Here is a 6,809-nt window from a genome sequence, read left to right as displayed (position 1 = left end):
AAGAAGGAAAAATAAATAAATAAAATAAATTAATAAAATAATCTTTTCTAGGGCAGTGGACATCTGAGGACACTAACAAGTAGATGAGGGCAAGGGAACACTGCAGAAGTTATTACATGCCACCAAACGTGGAACCAGATTCTTCTTGAATCCAAAGTCTAAATTGCTAATAGAATTCAGGGATTGGCTGCTTCTAGCTTAATAGACAAAGTGTGGATTAAAAATCTTGTTTCATATATGTCAACTAAGGAAAAGTTAATCTAACAGTTTACTTAAGGAGTAACAATATTAGGAAACACTATTAACCAGACTCCCAGAGCTCCAGTCCCTGCTTCAGAATGAAGGAATACAATGGACAGAATTTAATACTATGCAAATTGTGAGATTACAAACAAAATAAAATATCTATTAAATATTTATAAATATGTTTCTATGGTGCTTATCTAAGTCTGAGTTTCTAAAATTACGGTAAACCTCACTGACATCCTTGAAATTGATTACATTCTTGCTGTAGGGCTATAGTGGATATCTGAACTAGTTTACTTGTACTGCAACTTACTGGAAAGTATAAGAATATTAAAATTTTATATTTAATATTTCATTGGTTCTGATTATTATTATTTTATTGCATGTTCTGCCTCTTTACTTGGAGCACCTATTCTTTATTGCTGTGTGGCTTTCTATAGTGAGAAGACATCTAGAAACATGCTCGTGGGTTTCAGTTAGACATTATCATCTTCAACATCTAAGTATTTTTTATTTTAAACTATGCTTTCAGTCTCTGACTCTTTAATTTGTACACATATATTTGTGTTTCCTCATTACACCTGATTTTATAGATTAAAAATCCTTAGTAGATGAACCTATAAGCTATGAAGCTTATATATTGTGCAAGAAACTGCATATTAAAGTATTGACATGATACTTACTTAGAACAAAGTTTTCCACATACATTTTTGATGATTCTTACTATCTCCTAACAATGTTATGTCCTTTTGCAGGTAAATGATTTCTCATCTGAGAATTGCCACATCTTTCTTTGATGGTAATGACAATGCCCAAGTCCTCATCTCCCCTTGGCTGTGTGGGTTAGCTTACAGAACCAGATCATAATTCATCGGGGCAGAGGTAGAGTCACAGGTGCTTGAGGCAAAGCACAGTGGGAAAATTCCTGTTGCCATTCACTCCTTCCTCTAGGACACTGGTAGAACGTGGTTGTTTATGTTCTGAAATGGTTTTCCCAGGCTGGACTCCCTGGGCTTGGACTATAAGGAAAAATATGGATGCTCACAGCCCCTGGGTGTTTGGAAACAAAGCCAAGTGAAAGCAAGGCCTCCCTCCAGCTGCACTCTCTGCAGCCACCTCTGTTCCTGCCTCCTGCCCTGAGGGCCGCGGCGGCTGGACGGTGTCCTGTGGGCAGAGCCTGGATCCTGTGGGCACTGCCTGGATCCTGTGGGCAGAGCCTGGATCCTGTGGGCAGCGCCTGGATCCTGTGGGCAGAGCCTGGATCCTGTGGCCAGGGCCTGGATCCTGTGGGCAGAGCCTGGATCCTGTGGCCAGGGCCTGGATCCTGTGGGCAGAGCCTGGATCCTGTGGGCACTGCCTGGATCCTGTGGGCAGAGCCTGGATCCTGTGGGCACTGCCTGGATCCTGTGGGCAGGGCGTGGATCCTGTGGGCAGGGCCTGGATCCTGTGGGCAGAGCCTGGATCCTGTGGGCAGAGCCTGGATCCTGTGGGCACTGCCTGGATCCTGTGGGCAGTGCCTGAATTGCCCAGGCAGCGCTTCGATTCTCCAGGTAGCGCCTGGATCATCCAGGAAACCCCCGTCTCCCTCCCAAACATACCCCGCTTTGGGAACCTGGTGATTTCTAAAATCTATACAATTGGTGAGAAACCTCATCAAGGCATGTGATTGTGAAAAATTAAAATTCCTGCAGGAGGAGATGAATCACAAAAGCATCATCCACCTTCCATCAGCACAGGCCAGGGCTGGCAGGACCCACAGCACCGGGGCAGCTTGTGTCTGCTTCCTGGGGGAATATTTTCCCTCCAGTTCCACAGATTTAAAATCAAAAGAAAGGGTGGAGAGAAATAGGACAGAAGGGATATGTTTGCCTCACCTGGATGAGCTCACTGCTCCCTGCACATGGGCAAGATATTGCCAAGCACAGGACTTGTGTGTTTTTAAAAGCTCAGGCCTCAGAACATCCTTCTGGATCCCTGCTCCAGGATCCACAAGTAATGCCACCAAACCCAAGAACATCCATCAGGGAGCACAGATACAAATGCAAATCCGCCCTGTATTTGCCAGGTTTAATTGGCTGTGCTTGGTGCTGGAAAAATCAAGATCTGGAGTTGCCTAAAGCTCATCAGGAAGGTGACGGATTTTTGCCTGCACTAATGATGTGCAGCTGCTCTTCTCAGATGTTATTGAAGGACTGTGACTTTAAAATCAAAGGTAGAAATATCTTCCTTGTTTTGTGGCTTGGGCTGCCTTCCATTCCTTGGAAAGATTAATGTAGATTCCCTCAGAGAACAAGGTGGTTTTTTCTTAGCAACAATACCTAGGGTTTTTTTTTACAAAAATGGAAGAGTCTCAGAGCCTCCTCTGGAATCCCTTTGGTGATATAAAATTCAAGTTGTTCATCTCTTTTGGCCCAATGAAAGGACTGTCATGAAATTTAATCTGTGACATGCAAACCCACTGTACCACCAAGCAAGTCCTAGATAACTCATCATTAGGGGACCATGTGCTCATTGGAGATACTTCAGAACATGAAGACATGATTCCAAAGCTCTGTGTTATCCAGTCCTGAAATTAAGGTGTTAGAAAAGAGAAAAATGTTCATTTTATGATTGTGTCAGGGCCTGAAGTTGTGTCTAAGGTTGTGCCATCTTTGGTTCATTGTTGTGAACCTCAACAAGATAATGAAGAAAAGTCGATGAAGAAAACCCTCTTGTCTAACTGGTGGGAATTTGACCCTTAAGAGAAACAATGGATGGGTCAATGGATGGGAACTTCAGCTGTGAAAGAGGAACAATACTCACTGGAGCTGAGCTCAGCATGGAGTGGCTCTCATGAGCCATTGTGGCCTCATCGCACACTCTGACCAAGCGTGCAATGCCATTGTAACTGGGAAAATTCCAGTGCAGTGGAGGAGATCGAAGGTGTGGTTCTGTGGAGGAAACAGAGAGAAGGAAAAGATGCACTCCATTTCCATCCAGGGGACAGTCTGAAGGTGCCTGGCCTGCCCCTCCCACCTGAGCACCGTGCTCCTCCTTCTCCTGCTCAGCAGCTTTTCATGAATCTAGGGGTTGGTGTGTGTTATTTGATACATCGACTAATAAAACCAATTTGCTTTGCAATCCCAAGTGCCTTTCAAATCTTTTGTGCACAGGCATCGTCCAGAATCGTCAACATGAATGGGAACAAGGGTGGGATGCCCAGAGCACAGAAACTGGTGCTGTTTTGAATGTGTGTGAGAGAAAACCTGATGCTGTTTGGAGTGTAAATAGGAGAGAAAGTGACACAAACACGGATGGGGCTTGGGCAGTGGAACATGTGGTTGCACCAGGAGAGGGAGCGTGTAGCTGCCCTGAGAGAAGCTGTTCTGTGTGTGTCAAGTAGTGAAGATTTAATTCAGATACCCAGTTGTGTGGGTGGTCCCTGCTGGCTGAGAAGCTGCCATTTGCAATGCCAGGCAAGCACTCCTTCCCTCAGAGATCCCCCAGAATGATCTCTACAGCAGGCAGCTATCTTGGAGGAGAACTGGGATGGAAGAACGGGGTCCTGCATCAAACAAACTCCTTGTGCCACAAGTCACAAGGACTTGGTGTCCCCACATCCCTCCCGGCGCAGGCAGCGCCTTTCTCCTCTGCCCCACACAGCACACACTGCACCGCCCCAGCAACCCAAAGGCTTTGGCATTCAGGATCTCCCCCCAGAACGATGACTATAGCGCAATGAAAAAAGCAACCACTTCGTATTTATTAATTCAATCCTTTTATTTCAACAAAACCATCTTACCTAGACTGGTCAAACTAATCTCTAGGCCATCAGAACACTAATTTCACCTACAGAACTTTATTATTTACCTATGCTAGCTAAAGTTTTCTCCCTGCCCTCCCTCTCTACCCACCCTCTTAACTCCCTTGTGTTTCCTATTACCCCCCCCTTGGTCCCCCCTATCTCTAACCCTCCCTTGTTCTCCCTGCCCTCCCTCTCCTGATCTCTATGGCCGGCTTCACTGCCTCCGGGCCCTGACGCCTGTGGCTCTGTGTTCCCGGCATCGCCGGATCACAGCCGCCACCCTGCTCTGGATGGCCCGGGAGCCGCGCCGCAGCGAGTGCAGCAGAGCCCGGCCGCGGGCCCTGAGGCTGTGCGGGGCCGCTGCCCGGCTCTCTGCTGCTGCCGCCTGCGCGCCAGGGGCTGCACAAGCGGCTGGCTTTGCCATCTCTTGTGGCTGGCCAGTGGCACGCACAGGGTGCTCCTTAACTTCTGGAGCTCTGGCCGGGGCAGCACCTGCTGGCTGGGTGAACCTGGGAGCTGCCAGGCCATAAGATGTGCTTGGCAGCTCAGCATCTTCCTCATCTTCCAGCACCAAGTCGGGGTCCATCAGCAGCTGTGGGTAGCGGGGATTCACCCAGATGGTGTGGATAATGATGGCATTCTTATCTTCCCTTTTCACAGCTGCTCGATCTTCGGTTTTTGTGCCGGTCCAAAGCTCCAGGAGTTTGGGGTCAGAGCTACATGTAGAGCTGGTGTCTGATGTTGACATCAGCAGCGGCAGCAATGCCGAGTAGCTCTCAACCCCACTGGTGCTGGACCGGACATCCTCTGAGATGTCCCCCTCCTCGTTCTGCAGTTCTGGCAGAACTACCCTCGGTGCTGCCCACTGCCCGTGAGCTTCCTGTGTTGCTGAGGGGCCGGGGACGCAGCTGGGGCCGTGCGGGGCAGCTGCCCCGCTCTCTGCCCCTGCTGCGGCGGCTGCTGCCGCCGTCCCCGAGCCCGTGCCCTGAGCCAGGCCCAGCTGCTGGCCGCATCTCCAGATCACGGCCAGCACCTTGCTCAGGATGGCAAGGAAGCCGCACCACAGCAAGTGCAGCAGAGCCCAGGCGCAGGCCCTGAGGCTATGAGGGGCCGCTGCCCGGCTCTCTGGTGCTGCCACCTGCGCGGCAGGCCCAGCCCAGGAGTCACGGTGCAGCAGTTCCCTCGCCCATGGCAAGCCCGGCCCAGGCCCCGAGGCAGCTGCGTGCTGCCCCATCGCCTTCTTCGGAGAGGTGTTCTCTGGCTTCGTGGATGAGCTCGTCTCCATGTCCATAGACATTTCCGACTTGCTCACACTCCGCCTTCTCCCGGGAGCCGCTGTCTCCTGCCGGAGCCGCTGTCTCCTGCCGGAGCTGCTCTCCTGGGAGTGGGCACCGCCGGGCTCTCCGTGCCCTTTTATACCCGCCTGGTCAGGGCGTGGCCCCAGGTGTCACAATGGGCTCTGGGCACACGCAGCCTCCTCGTCACAAAGGGGAACGGTGTGGGTGGGGCACCAAGTGTCCCAAAGGGCTCTGCGAACAGATAAGAAGTCCATAATTTCCCCCTTTATAATGTAGAGTGAGACGCAGGAGAACTCGTATGGTTCAGGTGGCAAAGGAAAAAAATCTGATGATGAGCTATTGGAATACAATTTGGAAAAAGGGAGACCAAATACCCCTGAAGGGCTGGAGTACTTCAGTGTCTCCTTGGCTTCAGTTTAATTCAAAAGGTTTCATTTCTAAAGTGATTAGAAGTGAAACACTTAAAACCCTTTGAAGTGTGCTTTTTCCTTGTGTCTTTTGTCTAAGATTCAGTATTGGGTGATGATTAAGCAGGTATTTAACTGTAAAAATGAATGCCAGCCAAGGTGGAGGGGCACTGGCCTTGACCCCCTAAAAAGTGATGCTGACCTGTGGGACGTAACCACTAAAGAAGTTGCTTTTGAAAGCGAGAGGTATCCATCCAAGAGTGAGACCAGCTCTGCTGTCCTGGTCTGCCACTGAAAACTCAGCGTATTATTCTGCAAAGCAAGAGAGACATGGTAGAATTTGTTTATGTAGCAGGGTGGGTGGTCTATTAGGGTCGGAAGAGGAAAGCTGCATGATTTGGCATGGGGAGAAAAACAGCAGGAGAATGACTGCCAGTAAAGAGAGCTTGAATGTGACTAGCATGTGGTTTGACCATTACCCCTGATTTTTCCAATCTTCCTTGTCCCATTATCCTTGTTGGTTGCAGTTTGGTAGTCTTTGACTCCACAAATGCTGCAGCTGAGTCTTAATGTCAGGCAAATCTGCTTTGAAAAATTGAGACGTATTTCACCTTGACATCTAAAGACATAGACAAAAATCATTCTTACACAAAGTGCTCTCAGGAATTAAGAACAAGCACAGACTAACAGGAAAGAGAAAACATTTGCTTGCACTCAAGTAATTCATCCAGTTCTACTGAGTTTCAGTAGTCTCAAAGAAACAAAAGAACAGTGATACAATTTTGGTATTCCTTTCTATGCCTTCAGTAATACCACCTTGAATTTGTCCATTTTATCCATTTTGCTAGCCACAAGTGTACAGGTTTGGGAAGACTTTCTGTGATGCAAGTGGAATAGAAGATAATGCTGCCAAAGCAAGTGCAGCCAAACCTGGTGACATCTACTCCTTCTTTCAAAGTCTGTTTGTTCATCTTCAAAGGAACCAAATATGTAAGAAATCTGATACTATTGGTACCAGAGAAGTTGTGAGTTCCCCATTCCAAAAGTGTTCAAGGCTAGGCTGGACATGGTTTG

This window comes from Cyanistes caeruleus, chromosome 9, assembly GCF_971803275.1.
Source record: "Cyanistes caeruleus chromosome 9, bCyaCae1.hap1.1, whole genome shotgun sequence".
NCBI classification, from domain to species: Eukaryota; Metazoa; Chordata; class Aves; order Passeriformes; family Paridae; genus Cyanistes; species Cyanistes caeruleus.
The sequence above is the reverse complement of the archived record's forward strand: the minus strand, read 5'-3'. Positions refer to the sequence as shown.